Source organism: Macaca nemestrina, chromosome 5 (assembly GCF_043159975.1).
Source record: "Macaca nemestrina isolate mMacNem1 chromosome 5, mMacNem.hap1, whole genome shotgun sequence".
NCBI lineage: Eukaryota > Metazoa > Chordata > Mammalia > Primates > Cercopithecidae > Macaca > Macaca nemestrina.
This window is the reverse complement of record NC_092129.1, coordinates 87996994-88016739: the sequence shown is the minus strand read 5'-3', so window position 1 is coordinate 88016739 and position 19746 is coordinate 87996994. Positions and strand designations below refer to the sequence as shown.

Below are 19746 nucleotides of genomic sequence, written 5' to 3'. Positions count from 1 at the left end.
ATTTCGTGTATATTTCAAATATCTAGAAGGGTGGTTTTATAATGTTCCCAACCCACAAAATGATAAATGCTTAAGGTGATAAATATACCAATTACCCTGACTTGATCATTACATATTGTATGCATGTATTAAAACATCACGTGTGTCCAGGCGCAGTAGCTCACGCCTGTAATCCCAGCACTTTGGGAGACTGAGGTGGGTGGATCACCTGAGGTCGAAAGTTTGAGACCAGTCTGGCCAACATGGTGAAACCCTGTCTCTACTAAAAAAAATACAAAAGTCAGCTGGACATGGTGGCAGGCGCCTGTAATCCCAGCTACTCAGGAGGCTAAGGCAGGAGAATCTCTTGAATCTGGGAGGCGGAGGTTGCAGTGAGCTGAGATCGTGCCATTGCACTCCAGCCTGGGTGACAAGAGTGAAAATCTATCTCAAGGGACGGTTGTGGGTGGGGAGAAGCCGGCTGGACAAGTTACGACTGCAGGGATCGGAAGCCGGTTGGCGTGTGAGAGGTTTTCTCACTCTAGGGTGATTCTTCAAGCAGTCACTATGTCAACAGACACAGGTGTTTCCCTTCCTTCATATGAGGAAGATCAGGGATCCAAACTTATTCGAAAAGCTAAAGAGGCACCATTCGTACCCATTGGAATGGCAGGTTTTGCAGCAATTGTTGCATATGGATTATACAAACTGAAGAGCAGGGGAAATACTAAAATATCCCTTCATCTGATCCACATGCATGTGGCAGCCCAAGGCTTTGTTGTAGGAGCAATGACTATTGGTATGGGCTATTCCATGTATCGGGAATTCTGGGCAAAACCTAAGCCTTAGAAGAAGAGATGCTGTCTTGGTCTTGTTGGAGGAACTTGCTTTAGTTAGATGTCTCATTATTGAAGTTACCTATTATTGTTGAAAATAAACTAATTTGTATGGATTTAGATGGTAACATGGCATTTTGAATATTGGCTTCCTTTCTTACAGGCTTGATTTGCCTGGTGACCGAATTACTAGTGACTAGTTTACTAACTAGGTCATTCAAGGAAGTCAAGTTAACTTAAACCTGTCACCTAAATGTACTTGATAGTGTTGAAATGTCCACCTTCTTAAATTTTTAAGATGAACTTAGTTCTAAAGAAGATAACAGGCCAGTCCTGAAGGTACTCCCAGTCCCAGTTTGCTGCAGAATCTCGTATTTTGGATGTTGTATAAGAGTCCTATTTGCCCCAGTTAATTCAACTTTTTTCTACCTATTTTATGGACTGTCTGCTCTGTTAGAACTCTGTCCAAAAAGTGCATGGAATATAATTTGTAAAGCTTCCCACAGCTGACAATATATGTGCATGTGTTTAAACCAAATCCAGAAAGCTTACAATAGAACTGAATAATAGTAGTATTTATTAAAGAATCACAATTGTAAACATGAGAATAACTTAAGGATTCTAGTTTCGTTTTTTGTAATTGCAAATTATATTTTTGCTGCTGATATAATAATTTTTAAATGTCATCTTGAAATAGAAATATGTATTTTAAGCACTCATGCAAAGGTAAATGAACACTTTTTAAACGTGTGTGTTGCTTATTTTTTCCATAAGAATTGTAAACATTGAACTGAACAAATTACCTGTAATGGATTTGATTAATGACTTATGAGCGAGCTGGTTTGGCCAGACAGTATACCCAAACTTTTATGTATTACAGAAGGCTATTACACTTGTGAAATTCTCTTGTCTAATCTAAATTTACATTCCATGGCGATAACATGGTATATGTATTGTTATTAAAGTAAGTGACCCATGTCAAAAAAAAAAAAAAAAAGAAAATCTATCTCAAAAAAAAAAAAAACACATACTCCATAAATACGTAAATTATTATGTAACCAGAAAAATTAAAATTAAAAATAAATAAAAATACTAAATATAGTAATAATAGCTAAAACTGAGTATTTATCATAAGCTAAGCACCCTCTTGACTTTTTACTTGCATAAGCCATGTCTTATTCTCACAATGTTATACCCATTTCACACATAAAACTAAATGGTCCACAGTCACACTATTAATAATTAGCTAAGCTAAAATTCAAACCCAGATCACCTACATTTCAATGTCCACATTCTTTCAGTACCCTAGACAACCATTACCAATGTAGCACTGCCTTTGCCCGAGGGCTTTAATGAAGCATGGGCCCTATAGTGGCCCAGCAAGTGTTTCTGAGTATCTCTCCTAGAAACTCTGCGCACCTTTGGTCACAAGATCTAGTTTCTCTCCTTTTTTTTTTTTTTTTTTTTTTTTTTTTTAATCATCTGTGATTCTTTCCCAGGAGTGGTCTTCTTGCTTTCAAATTTCTAGAAGGCTACTTCACAATTGACAGTTTCTTAAGGGCAGGGCCTAGGTCTTTGTTCTCCATATTACTAGTATCAAGGAGAGTATCTAGCATATCCCAGGTATTCATCAGACACTTTTTGAATTTACAACTGAATTGACTGAATTGAATTAAATTGAGACGTGACTCATGGACACACAAGGTAATAAGATAAAGTGATTCAAAAAATACTGATGCTAGTGTCATGAAGACCTGTCTTCAATACCAGCTTGAGCAAGTTACCTTACCTTTCTGATTTTCTGTTATCACATTTATAATAAAAGGACTACAATTCTTTCATAAGATGGTTGTGGAGATCAAAAGAAAAGCAAGGAAAAAAATCCAGCATACTACCTGGCGTTTTTATAGGTCTTCTGTAATGGCTCCTCTCCCAATTAAACTATGTGCTACTCTCATGGATTACATGTTAAAATCGTAGTGCTTTTCAGATAATCAGTAAAGTTCAAAGACGAGAGCTGTGTAAAGTAAGAATGGCCTGAGAGAACTGACCAAGAGCAGGCTCACTTTCTTTTCTGCTCGTTGGTTCCTTTTTGTTCATCCCTGATCTTGATCCATCCCCACCTTCCTTTTCCCAGTCCTTCCACCCAATTGCCTTCCTGGGGCATACAACCTCCTCCTCGCTAATGCCAAAAAAACAAGTTTTGATATTTTCACCTCTTAGAATCCATCTTAAATTGCTCTGCTTTTTCTTCTCTGTCCCCTCTGGCTTGACTTTATTTCAGGCCCCATTGTCTCTCTCCTGGTCAACTGTAACAGCCCCCTGGTTCCTGCTTCTTTTTGGGCTTTCAAAACAAATCAAAATGAACAAAAACCAACCAACTTTCTCTCTTCAAAATGTTGTAAGTATAGAGCATCTAAATCTACTGGATTTAAATCTGCATGGATAGTTCTGATTTCTCAAATTATCACCTTATATCAGAAGAATATTCTGGGAGGAAAAGTTTTTATTTTTCAATTTTATTTTTGTCATAGAAAAAAAAATCTTTTTGGGCCATGTCCCCAATGTTAAATTCAGAACCTTGGTCACCGTATCTGTGAGCTACCTTGTGCCCAAGAAAAGGGCAAGAAAGTCTCTTGCTCTTTCCTCTTCCTGTGCAAAATGAGTTATCCCCATCCGAGTTCTCAGACTTCAGAGATCTCCATTCCAAGTCCCCAGCAGTCCACACTAGTACAGCTGAAGAACTTTTTTTTTTTTTTTTTAAACAGATGTAGGTGGACCAGCCTTAAAACCAACAATGATTTGTAACATTGATTCTTTGGGAAAGGGCATTCGGGATCCCACATCACCATCTAACAAATGAATTTTTGTAACAAAACCAATTTGTAAGTTGGAGGCTGCATTTATTGGGAATGAAATAATGAATCAAGGATTCATGGGAATGAAATAATGAATCAAGGATTCATAGTCCTACTTTACCATTGCTAGAAGGGATATAATTGTGTACTACCTGTTTAAATGATGAGTAGAACGGGAGTTCTTCATATAAAGCAGCACTTTGGAATCACTTTCTTTGACTCTGTTTCAGCTGTCTGCCTAATAAGAAAATTCTGGAAATCTCTTTTTTCCGACATTTACTTTTTTTTTCCTTCACCAACACTCAGTAAGATTTCATTCTAGACCTGAGAATATTATTCGCTTCTCGGTAGACTCTGGTGGTAATAAAACATTACTCATTTCTCTGCTTTATTTCTTTAAGACACAGAGCAAACATGCAGTAAGTGATAGCTCTGTTCAAACGCCACTTTGTGAAACAAGTGAGCGAGTCTCATGACCCCCATCTCATCATGGTGAAGGGGAATGACGGCAAGAACAGGGCAAGACTAAAAACTACATGAAGGAATTTGAATCTCTTGAATTCCTTCAAAATATTTTAGAACAATTTATTCTGTTTTCTGGGGACACCATGAATGTAGAAGCTCTTTCTTGTTGATTTTAATAAGAAGCAGAGGTTAATGTTGTGTATGATTATATACTGAGATTATTAAATTATATAAGATCTCTTTTGCTTTGTTGTTTGTTTTCATCTTTATTTTAAGATTGCCTTAATGAATCATATTTTGCTGAGAAATTATTTGCAGTATTCACCAAATGGTTCCCATGAGGAAAATGATGATTTTATTCACTACTGAAAATAGCAAGAATATTATTGTTTTCTCTAGATGAATGAAACAAGAGAATTCTTTCTCTGAGAGCATAATGCAAATAATGCCAACTGATTAAATCAAAGAGATGTTATAACTCCTATGGGAAAGCCATATTCTTTATTTCTGAAGTATTCCCAAACAAAAACCTAGATCTCAAAGCTAGTCACACCATGATCCATCATATCTTAGCTACTTGGAAGTCATCAGCAGTTTACCATGATTTATACTTAGTAACCATGTAAACACAAGTGACACTCCTAATTATGATGACCAATCTAGAATCATCTGGCTTTTTTTAAATAAGAAAAATTAGGTTAATAAAACACTGTGTCTCTTTTTCACTATATATATATGTGTATACATAGTGAATATATATATACACACACACACATATATATATATATTTGTTTGTTTTTGTTTTTGTTTCTGTTTTTGTTTTTGTTTTTTTGAGACTGAGTTTTGTTCTTGTTGCCCAGGCTGGAGTGCAATGATGCGATCTTGGCTCACTGCAACCTCCGCCTCCCAGGTTCAAGAGATTCTCCTGCCTCAGCTTCCCGAGTAGCTGGGATTACAGGTGTGCACCACCACACCCAGCTATTTCTGTATTTTTAGTAGAGACAGGGTTTTTCCACGTTGGTTAGACTGGTCATGATAAATATATTTTATAGATGTTACTTTTCAATTTGTTGCAACAGCAAGTTCAGGTAGAGTCCATTTTAAAAGATTTAAGAGTTTAAAATATTTTACCCATTCTGCTATTATATTATTTATTTCTGTGTTTATTTATTTATTTTTAGAGACAAGGTCATGTTCTGTTGCTCAGGCTGGAGTGCAATAACATTATCATAGCTCACTGTAACCTCAAACTACTGGGCTCAGGAGATCCCCCCACCTCAGCCTCCCGAGTAGCTTAGACTACAGGTGTGCACCAGCGAATTTTTAATTTTTAAAAGTTTGCTGTAGCAATAGTGTCTTGGTATGTTGTCCAGGTTAGTCTTGAATTCCTGGCCTATAGGGGTTCTCCTGCCTCGGCTTCCCAAAGCTTTGGGATCACAGGTGTGAGCCACTGCGCCTGGCCTTATTATCCTTTTTAAATAAGCATTTCTGATGGTGAAAATACATGGAACATATGACCAAATTCAACGATTAGAATGTATATAATGTTACTAAAGGATCGATGTAACAGAAAGTTAAGACTTGAGCTCTGATATAAGACTCCCTGCCTGAGTTCAAGACCCAAGTCTTCCTCAGATGTGCTGTGAGACAGTGATCAAGATACTGACTTCTTTTAAAATCTCTGCTTTTTCATCTATAAAATGTAAATTAAAACTGCCCTGTGCTATATGGTTTTTGGGACAATTAATATGTTAAAAGAGCACATGGGAATATACACTTTATTGACTTAAATTAATAACTTGCATTTTAGGTTGTTTTGGTATTATAGTAATATTTAATAGTTTTTCCTAAGATAAAACAAAAAAATAACGTATCTTTATTTGTGGTTGAAGAAGTTACAATTTTAGCTCTTGACTCCAAGATGGTGATAATAGGATATTCTGTACTATGTTTTTTTACCTTTAGCAACTCAATTTTTAATAAACAATTCATACCTAAAACAAGTAAGTTATTTTAACATATGGTTAACTTTGCTAACTATGTCCATAATTTGTTTCACTACTTGTGAGAAAATAAGTACAGGAATTTATACCAAGGGACAGAAATAGAAAAAGAAAAGAAAATTCTTGCACAGTATATTTCATTTGATATGGCAAACTTAAACTTTGTAAATATGTTTATCTAGTAAAATCGGTTTTAATCCTTTAGTTGTGTCCCAAATATGAGCCAATAGGTTTAACAGAACATTGTGAAAAGGCACATTTTTCCATACCCTGATTTTCATCTGTTTTTTATAGGAACAAATGGTCCAGCAACCACTCCTGAGGCTGGCTGTCCTCAAACTAACTCAGCGATGCAGTCTCACATTTCTGAGTTTAGCAATCTGGAGACATATGGGGAACGTGTGAGCTGGTCAGCAATCAGCAGTGCTTGATTCAGTTGCAGAATATCAATTAAGGGAGAGAATAAGCTAATGTTCCTTCCACTAGAGAAATGACTAGAATATTATGTCTCCCTTAGCCTACTCAGTGACAGCTGACTTGTGCCCATGAACTTTGGTGCATGGACCTATTAGTTCAGCAACTTCAATAAGCCTTATTTTCAATAATGTACTCAAGCTGTGACTTTGCCATAATTTTCCCCACAGGTATTCGTATTTGGAGTGATCTACTATGTGTAGTGATATTGGCACACTCTATAACACAATCTTGAAATCGCCATACACAATTTACTGAAAGCTATGTAACTGTGCTCTAAAGATGATCCCACTGTTAAGTGACTGAGTGCTGAGCATTTCTTCATTCATGACAGGAAAAAAACACCTATCCTCTGAAATGTCTGGATTTTGTATGAAAAGATAGAGAGAAAGAGATGGAAGAAAGAGAGAGAGGAGAGGGAGAGAGCACACAGAGGGCTTATCCCTGTTTACATTTTCATCTTGTGTCTACTGGATTGATCCTCTACTTGATGTCAGCTCACCAGGCTGACAGCAATTCTAGCAGAGAGACAAGGAGTTAGAGGGGCTTTGATTCATCCCCTCCCCCTAACTCCCTGCCTGTCATTGTCTGCTCCTGAGTAAGCAAAGTGAATGTGGTCAGAGAGGTCTGGGGCTGCTGGAACTATGTTTTCCAATCTCAGGGGCAGCGACCTTCTCATCAACAAATCCATGCAAGCATTCGATGCATTATGCCGCTTTTTACTCACAAGTTTTGTTCTTCACTGGAGAAGCACTCAGCCCAAATAAGATAATTCACCATGGAATTGTGTGTGTGTGTGTGTGTGTGTGTGTGTGTGTGTGTGTGTGTGTAGATAGATTGAGTGATAGATTGAGAGTTTAGAGGTTTTTTTTTTTAAGCTTTCATCTCTATTTTTATAATGTTAATTTTCCCCTTTCCCCATAGTTCTTCCAAAAACTGCTCTGTGATGTGATCACAAATACTCATGTGCATAAATTCCCATTATCATAATAGGAGCACTGCAGTGAGGCTTTTCCTGAAAATAAATTACTCTGTAGAATATATTAGGAGGACTAAACCCAAACAAGCTAAATTGTGCGTTCTCCCATCCTGTAAGTGAAGCACTTGAAGATACAAAATCAATTGCATTTTTCATTTTATGTTTATTTTCTTGTTTTATTTGCTTCATATATGGTCCATCTATTCTCTCTCTCTCTCTCTCTTTCTCTCTCTCTTAAGATAGAAGACATTTCAATTATTACATTTTTTCTTTCAAGTGCCTTTACCATTCTTTTTAGCTGCCCCTTCTTTTCAACACATTGTAGTCCATGTCAATAGTCTTGGCTGACTTCAAACACATGAATATGCATGTTTTTTTCAAAGGAACAGAGATGCCCACCAGGCACATTTATCATGGGCAGTCTAAGGGCACAGAACAGGCTGAAAGTGTGGGGTCTATGTCCTGATATTGCATAGGCTTCAGTTAGTCACCCACTTTGTATCCTCTCTCCCCTTTCTAAAACCAGGGCAAGACCAGTATTCCTACAAGTTTTCCAAAGATGGTGTTAACACAGATGAAATAATCCATAGTAAAGCACTGTAGACTTTAGGATAACAAAGACTATTAAATTCAAAATGATTCCAGTAAATTTTCTTCATTCTTGAATTTCTGGTAAATATTTGTTAGCAACTTTTGGGTATGCTTGTAGGTTAGTTAAAAAATTAAAACTACTAGGGAAGTAATTACAATTAAGCTGTATTCAAAAAGGTCATGGTTTTCCAATGACTGAGTTACAGCAGGATTCTACTCTTAGGAATGAAAGTTACTGAGAATATTAAAATCACCTTTAAAATGACCCAGAGGTAACAAGGCCTGTCTTGTTCCCCCGCTGTTGGTAACCACCATTGTCATTGATTCAAGGGTAGACAGTCAGCTAATTAAGAATTACCTTTGATGACATCTGGATTAATTAAGAAATGTATAAAATCTTACTTGATGTGTTTTAGAAACTGAGCTTTGAGGGGCTTTCTTTTGAATTTAATATGAGCTTGAGTTTGTGAGTCAAATGGATACATTAAAATATCTTTAAGTTAAGGTCGAAACTTGTTTAAGATTATGCTTGGCATGAAAGACATAAGGCAGCCTTAGCCCCTTCATGAATATATCATACAAATACTTTACAAGATCCTATGCATCTTGTCTTCTCCGAGGCCAGCTCCACTCAGCTTTTTACTGATTTATAAAAGAGACCGTCAGATATAAAAGTTGGTATTGGACCAAATAAAGAGGTTCATGAGAATTGTAGTCATTTTTCAGATGTGTATGTTACATTTTAAAATGTATTTGCTCCATTGTTATCTATCAGGAATGGTAATTTTTTACACCAGTTCCAGCTCTTATATTGCTTATGGCATTTTCATGTCCTGGCTGGCTGGAAAGTGCCTGCATACTGGACTTTTCAATGACATACAGATAAAAAAGAAAATTCCCTCAAGTCAAGCGGAAAAGGATTTAAAACTCAGTGTGCATCCCTGTTGGAGCAAGAGAGCCTATTGCAAAAACAAAGAGTGAAGAGAAAATTCTATCCTTGGAAGCTTCACAACAACACAACCACAGCTTTTCATGTAATAGCTCCAACGTTCCCACTACAGCCATTAAAAAACGTAATGAAACAAATCACTTGCTATTCATCACAATTATGATAGATGGAATCCAATTGGACTAACTTGGGGGAAAAATTACATCTCAAAGTGGATCCATTTTAGAAAATAGCAAAGTGTGAGGAGTAGGGATAACCCTTATTTCCCATAAACAATATAGTCAGGCATTTGATCTATCTAAACCAATAGATTACTGTCTTGATATATCTTTCCCCTGCAATTTTGTCTTTTATTTTATTAGGCCCAGTGAAGAATTTATTGCTGCCTGTGTGAATGAGAGAGCTAGTTTAGGACCACACAGAATGTAATAGTGAGATAAATACAGTAAAACAGTGTGAGTACCACTCATTCTTCACTCAGTAGGTAACTATTTTTGATTTCTGTGGTTTTCATTCTTCCATTGGGTTTCTATATTCCTACCACTCTCAGAAATCTCCAGAAGTGTTAATAGGGGTAACAGTTGTCACAGTATTCAAGTAATAATAATAATGGATACCTATATTGAAAGTAAATAGTACACTATATTAAACAAGATATATGGCCAGTAACTTTATGATACTCATTGGAAGTCAGTTCTATTTCAAAAATTATGCCCATGAGTTTAAGCATCTCCCCCTCTTCAGAGGGAAAAAAGTTAATGCAGAAGGTGCTGAACTTAAATTGATTCACAGGACAAAATATAATAATAATTGTAGCTATCACTTCCTAAATACCTGTTATGCACCAGATAAGCACCCATGCATTATCTGAATCTTCACTGCACTCCTATAGTCTTGGTAGCTCTTTTATAAACCTCATTTCATAGGTGAGGAAACTGAAGTTCACAAATGCTAAGAGATTTTCAAAAATGCCAATGTGCTAGTAAATTGCCAGAACTTGAATTAGAATACAGGAGTGGCTTTCTCAGAGTCCATGCCTTTCATTAACCAAGGTTGCTCAAGTTGGATAAGTCTTTCATCTTTAAGAATGTACATGCACATCAGTTAGCCACCCAGCATTAATCGCAGTGGCAGTACTTATTTAACACCATAAGCTTAAAATTAAATTCTATCCCTTTTGAAAGCAATGGGCACCAATGTATTCATCAACATAAATCGTAACTGGTACTGGCATCCTATGGGCAGGACCTAGTTATAAGGTTGGCAAGCAGATCATTCAGAATTATATATGCATTATCATTGAAATAAAAACATAAACTGGAAAAAAGTAATTGTAATAATATTCAACCTCTGAGAATATGATCTACATTCCTAGCTGGAGCAACTATTCTCTCTACCTTCCTGAACACAGGAGACACTTAGAGCTGAGTGCTGTGGCTGCATTTTGGAAAGTAGAAGGTGAAAATGTGCTGATTCTTCCGAACAGAGGCGTGTTGCTTTCCTAAGACACACATCTTGTTTAAAACATGTCATCACTGACTCCTAAGCTAAATAGCTGCCATCACAACTTTAGAGAAAGTGGATTTCTATCCAGAGGGATATGAGTAGACACAAAAATCCAACCCTGAAGGTATCTTCCCCCTTTTTACTTCTCATTTAAGTAGCAGACATTCTGAGAAAGTATGAATTTTAGGAAATGGCTTCACTGTTGCAGAAATAGCAGGAAAAAAAATAAATAAATGCTTGAAATGGAAATGAATTTAAATTTCATTCATGGACAACAAAAATCTAGTAGATGCATGTGATAGGAGAGGGAAGTGTTTCATATAAACTTGGGTCAAAGAGATTATTCTGAAGTAACACATTGGCTTGACTGGAAAAGCGAGATGAGGCAAGGCATGGAGAGCCCTCAGAGGACAGGAACTATAGTGATTCTATGTTCTTTTTTTTTTTTTTTTTGAGACGGAGTCTCGCTCTGCCGCCCAGGCTGGAGTGCAGTGGCCGGATCTCAGCTCACTGCAAGCTCCGCCTCCCGGGTTCACGCCATTCTCCTGCCTCAGCCTCCTGAGTAGTTGGGACTACAGGCGCCCGCTACCGCGCCCGGCTAGCTTTTTGTATTTTTTAGTAGAGACGGGGTTTCACCGTGTTAGCCAGATGGTCTCGATCTCCTGACCTCGTGATCCGCCCGTCTCGGCCTCCCAAAGTGCTGGGATTACAGGCTTGAGCCACCGCGCCCGGCAGTGATTCTATGTTCTAGAAAAAGGGGAGCACCTTGCCCTTTGCGGGTGCTAATAAATATTAATAAATGGGATAAGCAACGTGGTTTCAAGGGCCCAAATTAAGAAACAACTAATCTCTGAATAAGGATTTGGTGCTAGAAATTGCCTATACTTAGAACACTTTGGGTGCTCCAAAAATAATGATTAAGTAATAATCAGAAGGGTGTATCTAATTAGCTTCCTCTCAGGAGAAATGTTTTAAACGTGGTTAAAGAAGGTTTTATGCTGGAAAATGAAGAACTTAAAAGAATGATAATTATTCCCTAGAGAAGCCCAAGGGATTGTAAGGGCAATAAAGCTAAAGGTAGACACAAACATTGAAATGTGGTTCTGTACCCCAACTTTTGAATGAGGGAAACTCAGCCTCTAATTTTAAAATAGGTTCATCCCATTGGGTAAACATCCAAGCAAGAAGAAAGATAATTATTTCTCCTTGAAAGACCAAACTGCTGAATCAAGGGCTCCACCCAAGTCTCTGCCCATCTTCATCACTCTCTTATTGCTTTTTCTAGCATATTTTGTTTTCTAATTCAAATCTAACTATAAAGACTGGAAAGGATTTACCAAGTTGAAGATAGAAATGACAGATTGTACAGCAACTTGATCCAGAAAATGAAAGAGATAAACAGACATCAGAAAGAAGTAAAAGACAACAAACAAACATGCTTCCCATAGTACACAAGAGGACTAAAGTGTTTCATAGCTCATTCTGAAAATGAAATATGGAAGTCAGGCTAATTATTGAAGTCATTAGTTTTCTAATAACTCCATTCAGGTGGACATATATAGGATAACAAAACAAAACAAAACAGCACAGTGATTTACAGTTGTGGTAAATTACCAATGAGTTTCTAATTTCCTGAGCTCCCCAATTTGAGTTGAGAACTTTCTCTTTCATGCCCAAATACATCTTCATGGTCTACTTTTATTATAGCACATTTTCCACATTGATTTGTTTATATTTTAGTTATGCCCATTACACTGTAATCTTTCTGAGTGCACTGACCATATCTTATTCATGTTTAACCTATCCTGGGAAATAGCTGGCTCAATAATTGTTTGTTGAAATTAATTGAACCAAATTAAAATGATAGCACAGGTTTAAAATATTAACTAATCCCAATTGGTTACTCCTTGTTACCCACAGGACTTAATTATGCCCTGCTATTCAGAGTGGTCCACAGAACCAACAACAATGGCATCACCTAGGAGCTTGTTAGAAACAGAGACTTGATTCTGAGACCCCATTCCAGACCTACTGAGTCAAAATCTGCTTTTTAACAAGACCTCCAGGTGATTCATCTGCACGCTTGAAGTCTGAGAAGTATATTTATTGCATGTCTATCATGTGCAAATAATGGTGCAAGGCAATATGAATATAATGAAAAACAAGATGTACAGTCCTTGATCTTTTACATCTTTCATTTCTAGAAAAAAATGGATAAATGATAATATATTTTTCATGATGGGTTATTTAATTAATATGTGATTGGTCTGTTGGAGAAATATAGGAGCTATGGGAGACAGATCTAGCCTGGGGAACACAGGAAGGTTTTCATGAAAAACTGATAGTCGAAACTGAAAAATGAGTAAGAGTTAACTAGAGAAAAGCTCAATAAATGGAAGAAGGGCTTCCAGTAGAGGGGATAGCAGATATGAAGATTCTGAGCTGAAGTATAGCATTTTGGAGGAACTTAATAAATGTAACTGAAGGTCAAAGAGTGGGGCAGATAGTGGGGATATATCATTCAGGACATTGAAGATAATGTTTGAAGATTTTGATTTTGATACTGAAAGCATTGAGAAGCTATTGAAAAGTGCTAACCATTGTATTATGATATAAGTATATTTTAAGACAAATAACTCTGGTTACAGTACAGAAGACAGAAGAAACTCAAGGATAAATGATGCAAGGAGACTGTTCAGCTGGGCAGTTCTCTGATTTACATGGTGGTAATTGGAGTAGCCGGTGCTGGAAGATCTCCTTCCAAGATATTACATATCTGCTCGCTTGGTTATCTATCTATCTATCCATCCATTCATCCATTCACCTATCAATCTTTTGATATTTTCTTCTCCCCTAGAGGACATCTTATCTTTCAGTGCCTTTCCATATAGCTTGGACTTCTAACAGGATGCTAGCCTTGAGGTTCTAAGAGTGAATGCTCCAAAAAACAGTAAGTAAATTCGTCCAGTTTTTAAAGACTTGAGTCTAGAAATTGCAAAACATGAATTAAAGCACTCAGAGAAGCCAACCTAAATTCATGGGAAGAGGATTTAGACCATACACCTCTAAAGGAAAAGAAGAAAATAATCTTTAATTTTTAATTTAATTTAATCTTTTTCTTTCTCAACTTTATTTTAGATTTATGCCTTACATGTGCAGTTTGTTACCTGGGTATATGCATGATGCTGAGGTTTGAGTTCTAAATGATCCCATCACACAGATACTGAGAATAGTCCCCAATAGGTTTTCAACACTTACTGTGTTTTCTCCCTTACTCATCTAGTAGTCCCCAGTGTCTACTGCTCCCATCTTTATGTCTATGAGTACCCAATGTTTAACTCCCACTTGTAAATGAGAACAAACAGTATTTGGTTTTCTGCTCCTGGGTTAACTTGCTTAGGATCATGGCTTCCAGCTGCATCCATGCTGCTGCAAAGGACATGATTTTATTCTTTTCTGTAGCTACATAATATTCCATTGTGTATATGTACCACATTTTCTTTATCCAATCCACCATTGATGGGCACCTAGGTTGATTCCATGTCTGTGCTATTGTGAATGGTTCTGCGATGAACATGCAAATGCATGTTATCTTTTTGGTAGAATGATTTGTTTTCTTTTAGATATATACCCAGTAATGGAATTGCTGGGTTAAATGATAGTTGTTATAAGTTCTTTGAGAAATTGCCAAACTGCTTCCCACAATAGCTGAGCTAATTTACATTCCCACCAGGAGTGTTTAGCATTCCTTTTTCATTGCAACCTTGCCAAAATCTATTGTATTTTGAGTTTTTAGTAATAGCCATTCTGACTAGTGTGAGATGGTATCTCATTGTGGTTTTGATTTGCATTTCTTTAATGATTAGTGATGAGGAGCTTTTTAAAATAAGTTTGTTGGCCACTTTTATGTCTTCTTTTGAGAAGTGTCTGTTCATGTCTTTTGCCCTTTGTTTTAAACAAGGTTAGTTAGTTTTTGCTTTTTCAATAGTTTAAATTCCTTATAGATCTGGACATTAGTCAGATTTCTAGTTTGCACGTGTTTCCTCCCATTCTGTAATTTGTCTGTTTATTCTGTTGATAGTTTCTCTTACTGTGCAGAAGCTCTCTAGTTTAATTAGGTTCCAGTTGTCAATTTTTTGTTGTTGTTGTTGCAATTTCTTGCAATTGCTTTTGAGGACTTAGTCATAAATTCTTTCCCAAGGCTAATGTTTATAATAATGTTTCCTGGGTTTTCTTCTAGGATTCTTACTGTTTGACATCTTACATTTATTAAATCTACCTTGAGTTAATGTTTTCTTTTTTTTTTTTTTTGAGACGGAGTCTCGCTCTGTAGCCCAGGCTGGAGTGCAGTGGCTGGATCTCAGCTCACTGCAAGCTCCGCCTCCCGGGTTCACGCCATTCTCCGGCCTCAGCCTCCCGAGTAGCTGGGACTACAGGCGCTGCCACCTCACCCGGCTATTTTTTGTATTTCTTAGTAGAGACGGGGTTTCACCGTGTTAGCCAGGATGGTCTCGATCTCCTGACCTCGTGATCCGCCCATCTCGGCCTCCCAAAGTGCTGGGATTACAGGCTTGAGCCACCGCGCCCGGCCGAGTTAATGTTTTCTATGGTTAAACATAGAGAACTAGTTTTATTCTTCTACATATGACTAGCCAGTTATCCCAGCAACATTTATTGAATAGAGAGTCCTTTCCCCTTGCTTATTTTTTTCAATTTTGTCAAAGATTAGATTACTGTAGGTGTGTGACTTTATTTACAGGTTCTCTTTTCTGTTGCATTGGCCTATGTGTCTGTTTTTGTATCAGTGCCATACTGTTTTGGTTACTGTAACCTTATAGTTTGAAGTCAAGTAATGTGATGCCTCTGACTTTTTTCTTTTTGCTTAGGATTGCTTTTGGCTCTTCTTTGGTTTCATGTTATTTTTAGAATAGTGTTTGCCAATTCTGTGAAAAATGATGTAGTTTGATAGGAATAGTATTGAATTTGTAGATTGCTTTGGGCATTATTGACCATTTTAACAACATTGATTCTTCCTATCTGTGAGCATGGAATGTTTTTCCACTTGTTTGTGTCATATATGATTTTCTTTGGCAGTGCTTTGTAGTTCTCCTTGTACAGATCTTTCATCTCCTTGGTTAGATGTATTCCTAGGTATTTTCCTTTTTTGTGCCTATTGTAAATGGAATTGTATTCTTGATTTGGCTCTCAGCTTCAGTGTTATTGGTATATAGAAATGCTACTAAATGCTACTGATTTATGTACATTGATTTTTATCCTGAAGTTTTGCTAAAGTCCTTTACCAGTTCCAGGAGCCTTCTGGTGGAGTATTTAGGGTTTTCTAAATATAGAATTGTATCATCCATGAAGAGAGATAGTTTGACTTTTTTTTTTTTTTCTATTTGGATGCTTTTATATCTTTCTCTTGCCTAATTGCTCTGTCTAGCACTCCAGTATTTTGTTGAATAGAAGTGGTGAGAGTGGGCTTCCTTGTCTTGTTTCAGTTCTCAAGGGGAAGGAAGATGCAAAGAATTCGAGGTTACCTTTAATCTACCATAGAAACTAAGTTGATGTTTATGAGAATAATATGGCTTTTGTCAGCCCAAGATCAAAATCTGCTTTTAAGCTGGATGAGACTACCATTAGGTGAATCCAAAGCCAAAGTGAGTCAGATATGTCCCTTCCCTGATGGCTGGGAATTTCCCAATCTTATTTCCCAATCTTGGCCGTCAAATGCTCCCAAACTGAACTGTAACTCTGAAGGCTTTGTTATCTGCAGTCTTACTTCCATGTTTTTTTTTTCTTTTTTCTTTTTTTTTCTCTCCTAAAATGACCTCACCAGTGTTCTCCAGTTATCAGTGACCTACCCAATATCTTTATGTGATTTTTCTGAGTAAATTACCCAGAGTTGATTTGTTTTTCCTGAAATACAGAATCCTGATCACTACAGTAGTTCAAGCAAGAGTTGTTGTAATCTGTGCTCAATGGTGACAATGGAAAGGGAAATAATTTAGCCGATGGTACAAATGTTAAGTAGATCAAATAGATTGGTAATAATATTAGATGAAATATGAGAATGAGGGAAAAGATTGACTACTATCTGGATGATAGTATCATTCATTGAGATATGGAAATTGAAGGAGAGTGAGATTTAAGGATTCATCCATGTTTTAAGTTTTGAATATGTTGATGTTGAAGTACTTGTGAGAGATCCAAATCAAGAAGTTTTGTAGACAGTTATACATATCATTTGGAGTTCAAATGTGAAGTCTGTACTAGAAATAGAAATATGGGAATAGCTAGCTTATACATCTTAAATAAAACGATGTGTATGGATGAGTGACCCTGGAAGGAAAAGACAGACTCCTTCCTTAGTATCTGTTTCTGTAAGTAGACTTTTATTTGAATAGAGAACATTTCTCTAAAGCCTTGTCTCTTGGGTTTCTCTTCAGTCTGCATTATTGCTTTGATGTTGCCTATTACGAGAAATCTCATTGTGAGAGCCAAAGGGGCTCTTCTCAGAAATTCCCAAAACCTGTTATTCTTGAAGTAGCAAAAGACATTCACAGCTTAATGCAGAAGTAAGGTGAGTTCTCTCTTTTCAACCTCTGGCTCCCTAGATTCCAAACAGCATTATTTGTACCCAGAATCTAAGGAAGACTCTTGTGAAAACTTCTCTTGAAATTTTGGAGTTTCTAGTTAAGAGTTTGGTAAGTACAAATGGCAAAATATCTTCTAATAATTCCTGACAGATCCTGATCTTTTATTTTTCTGGAGTAGAAGGCTTGTCTGAGATAGAAAAGTCACATAAATAAATTAGGTATGCTCTCTTGTAGTTAAAATAGATCAGTAGAAATTCTACTTAATTCCATTGAAGTGTCACCATCCACGCGAGGCATGGAGGCCAGACTTCTTCATTAAGGACTTGATATTTTTGTTCCAAGTGAGGAGGCTCTGGGAACTAATTCATGCTAATCAAACTTAAGCATGATTGATAAGTGAGAATGTCAATCTACCCGCTTGTACCGAGTCATAAATATATATGTTGACTGTGGTACAATCGTCTCTCATGTAGAAATTGGTCTTTGGGAAACCAAATTACTAACCAAAATTTATGTGGTGAATATAGGGTGATATTTTCCAAAATGTTTTCCTGGTGGAATGCAAATTTCAAGTTATGTTAAGGATGATATATTACTCCCCTTCCACTAAAAATATTTTTGGCGATCAAGCAGGTTTAAAACTTAACCAAATTAGAATGAACACCCCCAAACTCAGTGGCTTAAAACAATAGCACTCTATTATTTCTTAAAGTTTCTGTGTGTCAGAAATCCAGAAAAGGCTTGACCAGACAAGGCTTGGGATTGCTCGTGCATTTTCGATGATATGATTGCTAGGGTTGAAGAGCAGATATCTAGTGTGTGCGGATGATGACCAGGCATCTCTCTCTCTTAATGTAGTCTCAGAGCTTCTCCATGCAATCTTTTTATATGGGCTGATTTGGGTTTCCTTCCAGTACGGCAGCCTTACCATGGCCAGGCTTCAATATTGAGACTCTTGGTTTTAGGAGGAGTATTTCACCAAATAAAGTCAAAATTGCAACACATTTTCTGACCTAACTTGGAAAGTCACTAAGTATCACATCCACTGCCTTTTGTTGGTTTCAAGCAAGTCATAAGCCTGCTCAGATTTTAGGGAAGAAAAGAAAAGACCCATCTCTTAATGAGAGAAATATCAAAGTCACAATTCAGAATGGCACTTAGAATGGGAGATAATGTTGCCACCATCTTTGGAAATAGTCATCCCTCGGTATCCACAGGGGATTGGTTCCAGGACTTCCCTCAGACACCGAAATCCATGCATGCTCATGACCCTGAAATAAAATGACATAGTAATTGCATATAACCCATGCACATCTTCTGGTATAATTTAGTGTATCTCTAGATTATTTATAATACCTGATACCATGTAAATGCTAGGTAAATAGTTATACTGTATTTGCTATTTGTATTTTTTAAATTGCCGTTATTTTGTTTTCCAAATATTTTTGATACACTGTTGCTTGAATCTGTGGATGCAAAACCCAGAGGTATGGAGAGCCAACTGTAGCATGTCACAGCAGCTGTGGAAGAATGGTCGTGTTAGTTAATATCTCAATCTCAGATACTTCATGTTGAGGAGAAGGAGAAATAAAGAAGAAAACTTTCTGCTTTGAGCCTCTACAAATCTATTACAACAAAAGAATAGCTATTAGATACATTTATCAATCAAGAATGACTTAAATATCATTCTTTCTTTGCCCTCAATCTTTATTTCACCGTTCTATTTTCATATTATTAACCATTTTGCACATCTGTTTCTCATTTTTCATGATTATAAATTCCATCTATAAGCTGACAACTCTCAATATCTCAAGTCTCGACTTCTCTCCCAAACTCCAGACTTACAGATTAATATCTCAAGTCTTGACTTCTCTCCCAAACTCCAGACTTACAGATTGAACGGCCTGTCCAAAACTAAGCTCCTGGTATTACTCCTGTGAAGAGTTAAGAGCTTCTTTTTTTTCACTTTTGTTTTAGGTTTAGGGGTACATGTGCAGGTTTGTTACATCAGTAAATTTGTGTCATGGGGGTTTGTTATACAGATTATTTCATCACCCAACTATTAAGCCTAGTACCCATTAATTATTTTTCCTGATATTCTCCCTCCTCCCACCCTGCACCCTCCAATAGGCTCCCAGTGTATGTTATTCCCCTCTATGTGTCCATGTGTTCTCATCATTTAGCTCATACTTTTAAGTGTGAACATGCAGTATTTGGCTTTCTGTTCCTGTGTTAGATTGCTAAGGATAATGGCCTCTGCCTCCATCCAAGTTTCCATGTTGCAGCAAAACACATGATCTCATTCTGTTTTGTTTTTATTTTTATTTTTTTTGAGACAGTCTGGCTCTGTCGCCCAGGCTGGAGTACAGTGGCGCGATCTCGGCTCATTGCAAGCTCCGCCTCCCAGGTCCATGTCATTCTCCTGCCTCAGCCTCCCGAGTAGCTGGGACTAGCCACCGCGTCCAGCTAATTTTTTTGTATTTTAGTAGAGACGGGGTTTCACCGTG

The 19746-nt window shown here is 37.0% G+C and overlaps 1 long non-coding RNA gene and 1 pseudogene across 1 annotated transcript; both read left to right on the top strand.

Annotated features, from left to right (window-relative positions):
* Positions 1-459: 459 nt before the first annotated feature.
* Positions 460-1534, top strand: LOC139363347 (HIG1 domain family member 1A, mitochondrial pseudogene; annotated as a pseudogene).
* A 7839-nt stretch (positions 1535-9373) lies between these two features.
* On the top strand, positions 9374-14832 carry LOC105498575 (uncharacterized). The gene is made up of 3 exons (XR_011623065.1): positions 9374-9589; positions 12561-12706; positions 13498-14832. It is a non-coding gene; the product is annotated as an uncharacterized lncRNA (long non-coding RNA).
* The last annotated feature ends 4914 nt before the right edge of the window (positions 14833-19746 follow it).